This window comes from Oncorhynchus tshawytscha, unplaced genomic scaffold (genome assembly GCF_018296145.1).
Source record: "Oncorhynchus tshawytscha isolate Ot180627B unplaced genomic scaffold, Otsh_v2.0 Un_contig_4467_pilon_pilon, whole genome shotgun sequence".
NCBI classification, from domain to species: Eukaryota; Metazoa; Chordata; class Actinopteri; order Salmoniformes; family Salmonidae; genus Oncorhynchus; species Oncorhynchus tshawytscha.
Genome location: NW_024607916.1, coordinates 1 through 11494, shown reverse-complemented (window position 1 = coordinate 11494; position 11494 = coordinate 1). Strand labels below are relative to the sequence as shown.

At 44.7% G+C, this 11494-nt stretch overlaps 1 long non-coding RNA gene across 1 annotated transcript; it reads right to left on the bottom strand.

The window, feature by feature from the left end:
* Window positions 1-1641: 1641 nt before the first annotated feature.
* Window positions 1642-11470, bottom strand: LOC121843113. Its single transcript, XR_006081447.1, has 3 exons — window positions 11428-11470; window positions 2155-2282; window positions 1642-1919 (listed from the first exon to the last, which is right to left on the bottom strand). It is a non-coding gene; the product is annotated as an uncharacterized LOC121843113 (long non-coding RNA).
* Between the last annotated feature and the right edge of the window lie 24 nt (window positions 11471-11494).

Genomic DNA, 11494 nt, shown 5'->3' with positions numbered 1-11494 from the left:
TTCACTATATAGGGAAAAGGGTAGTTTGTAATGAGTTTCCTGGGTTGACAGAGGGGGGTTTATTTGAGGTTTAATCTTGGAGACGTATTCGAACATAAGGCCAGTATAACAGGCTTCCCTGGCTACGCGCCTGGCTACGCGCCTGGCTACGCGCCTGGCTACGCGCCTGGCTACGCGCCTGGTTACGGAACACACATATTGATATTAGATGCATTGAGTTTGGCAGCAGATTGGTGATTATTCAATTGAAACAGCAAGGTCAAGACACCTATTACTTTACATACGAGAGACGCTGTTGTATACAATTATAACAACCCAGATTCACACACACCACACACACACACACACACACACACACACACACACACACAGCCTGTTTGCTACTACAGTCCCAGACAGACAGATTGCTGAGGGTAATGTATTTGAGAAAAATGTGCAAACACACTCCTGGAGAGACAGTAATGAATTAAACATTGCAGAGTGAATTTCACACAACACTGTTGACTCTGCTGGGGATTTGAATCAAACACTGTTGACTCTGCTGGGGATTTGAATCAAACACTGTTGACTCTGCTGGGGATTTGAATCAAACACTGTTGACTCTGCTGGGGATTTGAATCAAACACTGTTGACTCTGCTGGGGATTTGAATCAAACACTGTTGACTCTGCTGGGGATTTGAATCAAACACTGTTGACTCTGCTGGGGATTTGAATCAAACACTGTTGACTCTGCTGGGGATTTGAATCAAACACTGTTGACTCTGCTGGGGATTTGAATCGTGTCTGAAGGACAGGTCCCTCAGGGGGATGGAGGAGAGGACAAGTCCCCCAGGGGACAGAGGAGAGGACAGGTCCCCCAGGGGACGGAGGAGGAGGAGGAGGAGAGGACAGGTCCCCCAGGGGACGGAGGAGGAGGAGAGGTCCCCCAGGGGACGGAGGAGGCGGAGGAGGAGGAGAGGTCCCCCAGGGGACGGAGGAGGAGGAGAGGACAGGTCCCCCAGGGGACGGAGGAGGAGGAGAGGTCCCCCAGGGGACGGAGGAGGAGGAGAGGTCCCCCAGGGGACGGAGGAGGAGGAGAGGTCCCCCAGGGGACGGAGGAGGAGGAGAGGTCCCCCAGGGGAACGGAGGAGGAGGACAAGTCCCCCAGGGGAACGGAGGAGGAGGAGAGGTCCCCCAGGGGAAAGGGAGGAGGAGAGTTCCCCCAGGGGAAAGGGAGGAGGAGGAGAGGTCCCCCAGGGGAAAGGGAGGAGGAGGAGAGGTCCCCCAGGGGAAAGGGAGGAGGAGGACAGGTCCCCCAGGGGAACGGGAGGAGGAGGACAGGTCCCCCAGGGGAACGGGAGGAGGAGGACAGGTCCCCCAGGGGAACGGAGGAGGAGGACAGGTCCCCCAGGGGAACGGAGGAGGAGGACAGGTCCCCCAGGGGATGGAGGAGAGGACAGGTCCCCCAGGGGATGGAGGAGAGGACAGGTCCCCCAGGGGATGGAGGAGAGGACAGGTCCCCCAGGGGATGGAGGAGAGGACAGGTCCCCCAGGGGATGGAGGAGAGGACAGGTCCCCCAGGGGATGGAGGAGAGGACAGGTCCCCCAGGGGATGGAGGAGAGGACAGGTCCCCCAGGGGATGGAGGAGAGGACAGGTCCCCAGGGGAACGAGGAGAGGACAGGTCCCCCAGGGGAACGGAGGAGGAGACAGACAAACAGAAAGAGATGCTAGATGGGAACAGTGTAGGGCTCGTAGTTACTCCTTTTGAACTTCAGAATCGCTCCATGGTGCTGCGGGGGGGGGTCACGTACCTCTTGACAACGTCGGCTCCGTTCCAGCAGGCCAGTCCATCGGCGGAGGCCAGCTGGTTCACACACAGCTGGTCCGCCAGGCCACCGTAGAAGGTACGGTACAAACGCAGACTGTTCAGGAACTCTCTGTTGAGACAGACACACGGGGGGGACCAACGCTGGTATACTTCCACATCCCCAGTCCTCTCAAGAGCCTCATAACGCTAAAATCATCATCTAAGCAAACCTTAATTAACAACAAAAAACGCCCTGAGAGATCAACCTTTTGAGTGCTGTCTAAAAGTGCTGAAGAAGTGCTAAGTAGAAAATGAGGACTATAAAGTGAGTAGTTAGCAGTGGTGAACTGAGACAGTGTACTCACTTCCTCCTGGTAGCCAGGCTGTTTCCTGTTTCTCTGATGAAGGCTTTGAGAGGGATGGACGCTCCGTCCTGCTGGCCGCTGACTGACTGGGCAGGCTGTCTACTGGGACGACCACATACTTTATACACCTGGAGCACAACAAACACAGAGAACAATCAGCTGATGGACAGGTCCTAATGTTAGAGAGGTCCTAACAGGGTGCAATGGCAGGATGTCTCCACTAGATGGACCCAGAGGACTCCCTCCTAACAGGGTGCAGTGGCAGGATGTCTCCACTAGATGGACCCAGAGGACTCCCTCCTAACAGGGTGCAGTGGCAGGATGTCTCCACTAGATGGACCCATAGGACTCCCTCCTAACAGGGTGCAGTGGCAGGATGTCTCCACTAGATGGACCCAGAGGACTCCCTCCTAACAGGGTGCAGTGGCAGGATGTCTCCACTAGATGGACCCAGAGGACTCCCTCCTAACAGGGTGCAGTGGCAGGATGTCTCCACTAGATGGACCCAGGACTCCCTCCTAACAGGGTGCAGTGACAGGATGTCTCCACTAGATGGACCCAGAGGACTCCCTCCTAACAGGGTGCAGTGGCAGGATGTCTCCACTAGATGGACCCCGAGGACTCCCTCCTAACAGGGTGCAGTGACAGGATGTCTTCACTAGATGGACCCAGAGGACTCTGGTCTAAAGTAAAGCACTGTAGGGTAGTGATCATCAACTGGATTCAGCAGTGGGACGATTTTGTCTTGAGCTGACGGTCAGGGGGCTGGCGGTCAGGGGGACGATGGTCAGGGGGACGGAACGTAATTAGAAATAAGACGATAAGAAGCCCAAACAGATATTTGATTAAAACATAATCCTTTAAACCTTGCTTACATTGGTATATGATCACATATACACTGAGTACCAAACATTATTACACACTGTAGTCTATGTTGAAGTGAGCCAGTCTAGTGTACACTACTCACTGTAGTCTACTGTTGAAGTGAGCCAGTCTAGTGTACACTACTCACTGTAGTCTACTGTTGAAGTGAGCCAGTCTAGTGTACACTACTCACTGTAGTCTATGTGAAAGTGAGCCAGTCTAGTGTACACTACTCACTGTAGTCTATGTTGAAGGGAGCCAGTCTAGTGTACACTACTCACTGAAGTCTATGTTGAAGTGAGCCAGTCTAGTGTACACTACTCACTGTAGTCTATGTTGAAGGGAGCCAGTCTAGTGTACACTACTCACTGAAGTCTATGTTGAAGTGAGCCAGTCTAGTGTACACTACTCACTGTAGTCTACTGTTGAAGTGAGCCAGTCTAGTGTACACTACTCACTGTAGTCCATGTTGAAGTGAGCCAGTCTAGTGTACACTACTCACTGTAGTCTACTGTTGAAGTGAGCCAGTCTAGTGTACACTACTCACTGTAGTCCATGTTGAAGTGAGCCAATCTAGTGTACACTATTCACTGAAGTCTATGTTGAAGTGAGCCAGTCTAGTGTACACTACTCACTGTAGTCTACTGTTGAAGTGAGCCAGTCTAGTGTACACTACTCACTGTAGTCTACCCTGAGTATACCACACATTATACTGTAGTATACCACACTTATACTGTAGTCTACCCTGAGTATACCACACATTATACTGTAGTATACCACACTTATACTGTAGTCTACCCTGAGTATACCACACATTATACTGTAGTATACCACACTTATACTGTAGTCTACCCTGAGTATACCACACATTATACTGTAGTCTACCCTGACTATACCAAACATTATACTGTAGTCTACCCTGAGTATACCACACATTATACTGTAGTATACCACACTTATACTGTAGTCTACCCTGAGTATACCACACATTATACTGTAGTCTACCCTGACTATACCAAACATTATACTGTAGTATACCCTGAGTATACCACACATTATACTGTAGTCTACCCTGACTATACCACACATTATACTGTAGTCTACCCTGACTATACCAAACATTATACTGTAGTATACCCTGAGTATACCACACATTATACTGTAGTATACCACACTTATACTGTAGTCTACCCTGAGTATACCACACATTATACTGTAGTCTACCACACTTATACTGTAGTCTACCCTGAGGATACCACACATTATACTGTAGTCTACCCTGACTATACCAAACATTATACTGTAGTATACCCTGAGTATACCACACATTCTAAAGTAGTCTACCCTGAGTATACCACACATCAGGAACACCTTCCTAATATTGAGTTGCACCCCCCCAGGGCCACGGACTCTACAGGGTGTCGAAAGCCTTCCACAGGGATAATGGTTCCTGTGCTGTGAAGGGAGTAGTACACAGCGTTGTACCAGACCTTCAGTTTCTTGGCAATGTCTCACATGGAATAAATAGCCTTCATTTCTCAGAACAACAATAGGGGCCCGTTTGGGACCCAGTCATGCTCATATGTCCCAGGACTGACTGGGGATGATCTAACTCTCCCTGGTTAACAGGACAGTCTCTTCTGACCACTGGGGATGAGCTAACTCTCCCTGGTTAACAGGACAGTCTCTTCTGACCACTGGGGATGAGCTAACTCTCCCTGGTTAACAGGACAGTCTCTTCTGACCACTGGGGATGAGCTAACTCTCCCTGGTTAACAGGACAGTCTCTTCTGACCACTGGGGATGAGCTAACTCTCCCTGGTTAACAGGACAGTCTCTTCTGACCACTGGGGATGATCTAACTCTCCCTGGTTAACAGTCTGAACAACCTCTTCTGGCTACTGGGGATGATCTAACTCTCCCTGGTTAACAGTCTGAACAACCTCTTCTGGCTACTGGGGATGATCTAACTCTCCCTGGTTAACAGTCTGAACAACCTCTTCTGACCACTGGGGATGATCTAACTCTCCCTGGTTAACAGTCTGAACAACCTCTTCTGGCTACTGGGGATGATCTAACTCTCCCTGGTTAACAGGACAGTCTCTTCTGACCACTGGGGATGAGCTAACTCTCCCTGGTTAACAGGACAGTCTCTTCTGGCCACTGGGGATGAGCTAACTCTCTCTGGTTAACAGTCTGGACAACCTCTTCTGGCCACTGGGGATGATCTAACTCTCTCTGGTTAACAGTCTGGACAACCTCTTCTGGCTACTGGCGCTCGCTGCCCACAATGGTCTATTCTGAGAATGTTCTGGGCATGCTGTTGTTGAGTGGTATGTACCGTGTGTGTGTGTGTGTGTGTGTGTGTGTGTGTGTGTGTGTGTGTGTGTGTGTGTGTGTGTGTGTGTGTGTGTGTGTGCAGTACATTCCTGGGTGATGGAGTGGTAGCAGTTGGTTCGGTCATTAAACCTCAGATCAGTGTTACAACTCTGTGTTTCTTCCTTCTTCATCAGTTTATAGGGACATTATTCACTTAGTCTGGTGACTGGTTGGTTTTATAGGGACATTATTCACTTAGTCTGGTGACTGGTTGGTTTTATAGGGACATTATTCACTTAGTCTGGTGACTGGTTGGTTTTATAGGGACATTATTCACTTAGTCTGGTGACTGGTTGGTTTTATAGGGACATTATTCACTTAGTCTGGTGACTGGTTGGTTTTATAGGGACATTATTCACTTAGTCTGGTGACTGGTTGGTTTTATAGGGACATTATTCACTTAGTCTGGTGACTGGTTGGTTTTATAGGGACATTATTCACTTAGTCTGGTGACTGGTTGGTTTTATAGGGACATTATTCACTTAGTCTGGTGACTGGTTGGTTTTATAGGGACATTATTCACTTAGTCTGGTGACTGGTTGGTTTTATAGGGACATTATTCACTTAGTCTGGTGACTGGTTGGTTTCATAGGGACATTATTCACTTAGTCTGGTGACTGGTTATTCACTTAGTCTGGTGACTGGTTGGTTTTATAGGTTTTATAGGGACATTATTCACTTAGTCTGGTGACTGGTTGGTTTTATAGGGACATTATTCACTTAGTCTGGTGACTGGTTGGTTTTATAGGGACATTATTCACTTAGTCTGGTGACTGGTTGGTTTTATAGTTATTCACTTAGTCTGGTGACTGGTTGGTTTTATAGGGACATTATTCACTTAGTCTGGTGACTGGTTGGTTTTATAGGGACATTATTCACTTAGTCTGGTTTTGGTTTTATAGGGACATTATTCACTTAGTCTGGTGACTGGTTGGTTTTATAGGGACATTATTCACTTAGTCTGGTGACTGGTTGGTTTTATAGGGACATTATTCACTTAGTCTGGTGACTGGTTGGTTTTATAGGGACATTATTCACTTAGTCTGGTGACTGGTTGGTTTTATAGGGACATTATTCACTTAGTCTGGTGACTGGTTGGTTTCATAGGGACATTATTCACTTAGTCTGGTGACTGGTTGGTTTTATAGGGACATTATTCACTTAGTCTGGTGACTGGTTGGTTTTATAGGGACATTATTCACTTAGTCTGGTGACTGGTTGGTTTTATAGGGACATTATTCACTTAGTCTGGTGACTGGTTGGTTTTATAGGGACATTATTCACTTAGTCTGGTGACTGGTTGGTTTTATAGGGACATTATTCACTTAGTCTGGTGACTGGTTGGTTTTATAGGGACATTATTCACTTAGTCTGGTGACTGGTTGGTTTTATAGGGACATTATTCACTTAGTCTGGTGACTGGTTGGTTTTATAGGGACATTATTCACTTAGTCTGGTGACTGGTTGGTTTTCATAGTCTGGACTGGTTGGTTTTATAGGGACATTATTCACTTAGTCTGGTGACTGGTTGGTTTTATAGGGACATTATTCACTTAGTCTGGTGACTGGTTGGTTTTATAGGGACATTATTCACTTAGTCTGGTGACTGGTTGGTTTTATAGGGACATTATTCACTTAGTCTGGTGACTGGTTGGTTTTATAGGGACATTATTCACTTAGTCTGGTGACTGGTTGGTTTTATAGGGACATTATTCACTTAGTCTGGTGACTGGTTGGTTTTATAGGGACATTATTCACTTAGTCTGGTGACTGGTTGGTTTTATAGGGACATTATTCACTTAGTCTGGTGACTGGTTGGTTTTATAGGGACATTATTCACTTAGTCTGGTGACTGGTTGGTTTTATAGGGACATTATTCACTTAGTCTGGTGACTGGTTGGTTTTATAGGGACATTATTCACTTAGTCTGGTGACTGGTTGGTTTTATAGTCTGGTGACTGGTTGGTTTTATTTATTCACTTAGTCTGGTGACTGGTTGGTTTTATAGGGACATTATTCACTTAGTCTGGTGACTGGTTGGTTTTATAGGGACATTATTCACTTAGTCTGGTGACTGGTTGGTTTTATTCAGGGACATTATTCACTTAGTCTGGTGACTGGTTGGTTTTATAGGGACATTATTCACTTAGTCTGGTGACTGGTTGGTTTTATAGGGACATTATTCACTTAGTCTGGTGACTGGTTGGTTTTATAGGGACATTATTCACTTAGTCTGGTGACTGGTTGGTTTTATAGGGACATTATTCACTTAGTCTGGTGACTGGTTGGTTTTATAGGGACATTATTCACTTAGTCTGGTGACTGGTGACTGGTGACTGGTTTTTTATAGGGACATTATTCACTTAGTCTGGTGACTGGTTGGTTTTATAGGGACATTATTCACTTAGTCTGGTGACTGGTTGGTTTTTCATAGGGACATTATTCACTTAGTCTGGTGACTGGTTGGTTTTATAGGGACATTATTCACTTAGTCTGGTGACTGGTTGGTTTTATAGGGACATTATTCACTTAGTCTGGTGACTGGTTGGTTTTATAGGGACATTATTCACTTAGTCTGGTGACTGGTTGGTTTTATAGGGACATTATTCACTTAGTCTGGTGACTGGTTGGTTTTATAGGGACATTATTCACTTAGTCTGGTGACTGGTTGGTTTTATAGGGACATTATTCACTTAGTCTGGTGACTGGTTGGTTTTATAGGGACATTATTCACTTAGTCTGGACTGGTTGGTTTCATTTATTCACTTAGTCTGGTGACTGGTTGGTTTTATAGGGACATTATTCACTTAGTCTGGTGACTGGTTGGTTTTATAGGGACATTATTCACTTAGTCTGGTGACTGGTTGGTTTTATAGGGACATTATTCACTTAGTCTGGTGACTGGTTGGTTTTATAGGGACATTATTCACTTAGTCTGGTGACTGGTTGGTTTTATAGGGACATTATTCACTTAGTCTGGTGACTGGTTGGTTTTATAGGGACATTATTCACTTAGTCTGGTGACTGGTTGGTTTTATAGGGACATTATTCACTTAGTCTGGTGACTGGTTGGTTTTATAGGGACATTATTCACTTAGTCTGGACTGGTTGGTTTTATAGGGACATTATTCACTTAGTCTGGTGACTGGTTGGTTTTATAGGGACATTATTCACTTAGTCTGGTGACTGGTTGGTTTTATATTATTCACTTAGTCTGGTGACTGGTTGGTTTTATAGGGACATTATTCACTTAGTCTGGTGACTGGTTGGTTTTATAGGGACATTATTCACTGGTGAGTCTGGTGACTGGTTGGTTTTATAGGGACATTATTCACTTAGTCTGGTGACTGGTTGGTTTTATAGGGACATTATTCACTTAGTCTGGTGACTGGTTGGTTTTATAGGGACATTATTCACTTAGTCTGGTGACTGGTTGGTTTTATAGGGACATTATTCACTTAGTCTGGTGACTGGTTGGTTTTATAGGGACATTATTCACTTAGTCTGGTGACTGGTTGGTTTTATAGGGACATTATTCACTTAGTCTGGTGACTGGTTGGTTTTATAGGGACATTATTCACTTAGTCTGGTGACTGGTTGGTTTTATAGGGACATTATTCACTTAGTCTGGTGACTGGTTGGTTTTATAGGGACATTATTCACTTAGTCTGGTGACTGGTTGGTTTTATAGGGACATTATTCACTTAGTCTGGTGACTGGTTGGTTTTATAGTCTGGTGACTGGTTGGTTTTATAGGGACATTATTCTTAGTCTGGTGACTGGTTGGTTTTATAGGGACATTATTCACTTAGTCTGGTGACTGGTTGGTTTTATAGGGACATTATTCACTTAGTCTGGTGACTGGTTGGTTTTATAGGGACATTATTCACTTAGTCTGGTGACTGGTTGGTTTTATAGGGACATTATTCACTTAGTCTGGTGAATGGTTGGTTTTATAGGGACATTATTCACTGGTGACTGGTGACTGGTTTTTATAGGGACATTATTCACTTAGTCTGGTGACTGGTTGGTTTTATAGGGACATTATTCACTTAGTCTGGTGACTGGTTGGTTTTATAGGGACATTATTCACTTAGTCTGGTGACTGGTTGGTTTTATAGGGACATTATTCACTTAGTCTGGTGACTGGTTGGTTTTATAGGGACATTATTCACTTAGTCTGGTGACTGGTTGGTTTTATAGGGACATTATTCACTTAGTCTGGTGACTGGTTGGTTTTATAGTTCACTTAGTCTGGTGACTGGTTGGTTTTATAGGGACATTATTCACTTAGTCTGGTGACTGGTTGGTTTTATAGGGACATTATTCACTTAGTCTGGTGACTGGTTGGTTTTATAGTTATTCACTTAGTCTGGTGACTGGTTGGTTTTATAGGGACATTATTCACTTAGTCTGGTGACTGGTTGGTTTTATAAGGACATTATTCACTTAGTCTGGTGACTGGTTGGTTTTATAGGGACATTTCATGTCTGGAGTCTGGTGACTGGTGGTTTTATAGGGACATTATTCACTTAGTCTGGTGACTGGTTGGTTGGTTTTATAGGGACATTATTCACTTAGTCTGGTGACTGGTTGGTTTTATAGGGACATTATTCACTTAGTCTGGTGACTGGTTGGTTTTATAGGGACATTATTCACTTAGTCTGGTGACTGGTTGGTTTTATAGGGACATTATTCACTTAGTCTGGTGACTGGTTGGTTTCATGTTATTCACTTAGTCTGGTGACTGGTTGGTTTTATAGGGACATTATTCACTTAGTCTGGTGACTGGTTGGTTTTATAAGGACATTATTCACTTAGTCTGGTGACTGGTTGGTTTCATGTTATTCACTTAGTCTGGTGACTGGTTGGTTTTATAGGGACATTATTCACTTAGTCTGGTGACTGGTTGGTTTTATAAGGACATTATTCACTTAGTCTGGTGACTGGTTGGTTTTATAGTTATTCACTTAGTCTGGTGACTGGTTGGTTTTATAGGGACATTATTCATTAGTCTGGTGACTGGTTGGTTTTATAGGGACATTATTCACTTAGTCTGGTGACTGGTTGGTTTTATAGGGACATTATTCACTTAGTCTGGTGACTGGTTGGTTTTATAGGGACATTATTCACTTAGTCTGGTGACTGGTTGGTTTTATAGGGACATTATTCACTTAGTCTGGTGACTGGTTGGTTTTATAGGGACATTATTCACTTAGTCTGGTGACTGGTTGGTTTTATAGGGACATTATTCACTTAGTCTGGTGACTGGTTTTATAAGGACATTTTCATAGTCTGGACATGTTATTCACTTAGTCTGGTGACTGGTTGGTTTTATAGGACATTATTCACTTAGTCTGGTGACTGGTTGGTTTTATAAGGACATTATTCACTTAGTCTGGTGACTGGTTGGTTTCATGTTTTTATCTGGTGACTGGTTGGTTTTATAGGGACATTATTCACTTAGTCTGGTGACTGTCTGGTGACTTGGTTTTATAGGGACATTATTCACTTAGTCTGGTGACTGGTTGGTTTTATAAGGACATTATTCACTTAGTCTGGTGACTGGTTGGTTTTATAGGGACATTATTCACTTAGTCTGGTGACTGGTTGGTTTTATAGGGACATTATTCACTTAGTCTGGTGACTGGTTGGTTTATAGGGACATTATTCACTTAGTCTGGTGACTGGTTGGTTTTATAGGACATTATTCACTTAGTCTGGTGACTGGCTGGTTTTATAAGGTTTTATAGGGACATTATTCACTTAGTCTGGTGACTGGTTGGTTTTATAGGGACATTATTCACTTAGTCTGGTGACTGGTTGGTTTTATAGGGACATTATTCACTTAGTCTGGTGACTGGTTGGTTTTATAGGGACATTGTTCACTTAGTCTGGTGACTGGTTGGTTTTATAAGGACATTATTCACTTAGTCTGGTGACTGGTTGGTTTTATAGGGACATTATTCACTTAGTCTGGTGACTGGTTGGTTTTATAGGGACATCACCTGTGCAGAGAGAGTGTGGCACCTGTGCAGAGAGGTGTGGCCCGTTCCTCTGACCATGTGGGACGACAACGCGTCACCAAACACCTCAC